Source organism: Octopus bimaculoides, chromosome 6 (genome assembly GCF_001194135.2).
Source record: "Octopus bimaculoides isolate UCB-OBI-ISO-001 chromosome 6, ASM119413v2, whole genome shotgun sequence".
NCBI classification, from domain to species: Eukaryota; Metazoa; Mollusca; class Cephalopoda; order Octopoda; family Octopodidae; genus Octopus; species Octopus bimaculoides.
The window spans coordinates 59,674,343-59,675,341 of record NC_068986.1 but is presented as its reverse complement, the minus strand read 5'-3'; the positions used below and the strand labels follow the sequence as shown (position 1 = coordinate 59,675,341).

General features: G+C 32.1%; 1 protein-coding gene and 1 long non-coding RNA gene across 4 annotated transcripts in view; one reads left to right on the top strand and one right to left on the bottom strand.

The window, feature by feature from the left end:
* Positions 1-999, top strand: part of LOC106870865 (uncharacterized) — an 823,882-nt gene that overhangs the window by 669,247 nt on the left and 153,636 nt on the right. The gene's annotated exons all lie outside the window — the stretch shown is intronic.
* Positions 1-999, bottom strand: part of LOC128248139 (uncharacterized) — a 13,487-nt gene that overhangs the window by 4,405 nt on the left and 8,083 nt on the right. The window lies entirely within an intron of this gene.

Genomic DNA, 999 nt, shown 5'->3' with positions numbered 1-999 from the left:
TATAATTATATGTAAAGGTAAGATCTAAGGATCCAGGTGTAGGAAGTTAGTAAGCTTCAAGCAGTCCATAGAAGATATAAAAAACAACTTTCAGGAACAATAGTGGTTTATTTATATAGAAGGTTGTAAGTTTTTTCCCATACTGAAGTTCAGTAAATTAAAAAAAGTTATTTTATAGTTCACAGTTAGCAACTGGGGTTACTGTGTATGCAAATAAAAATCCAAATTTAGGGAAAGATATGTAGCCTGGATTTTACCAACTCCATTCCCTAAATTTGGATTATATATATATATGTGTGTGTATGTGTGTGTGACTATATTTCTGTTCAGATTATACCCAGGAACAATAGTAGCTAAGTGGTGATTCTACACTCTTCAAAACCCCAGAACTCCCATCCCAGATCCCCACTATTGGATGCAGTTTATGTGTGTGTGTGTGTGTACATACATACTTACTTATCTTCTGTATGCATGTATTTATGTATGTATGTAGTAGCATGAATATAGAAATTAAAAAACAAATATAGTACATCAAATATCATACAATTAAATTCTTGATTTAACATCATCTTCCTTTCAAGAAAAGAGTAAGCTAATGCCTCATGTCAACTGCAACCAGCTTGTAATAAGAAGATAATCTCAAAAATCAAGAATTCTCCAAGATTGGCTTGCCATTAAGGAAAAGATAATCTGATTGTTCAGGAACAAGAGGACAGGTGGGAATATGTATACCTGTCTAAGCAGAACAGTTGTCTTACTTTGACTCCAACAGACAAGATAGATATACACAAAAAAAGTTGATCACATTTATGGTACAGCATAATCTGTATAATTTAAAGAAAAATAGCACATGGTGTCCAGTGGAATGAATATTGGTGACAAATAGGAATAATGAGAAGAGTAGCAAATGCCTTGTCACAATTGCAACTACTTTTTGGATAACACATATATATCTACATACACATACACATTCATACATTTATAAATACATACATTCAT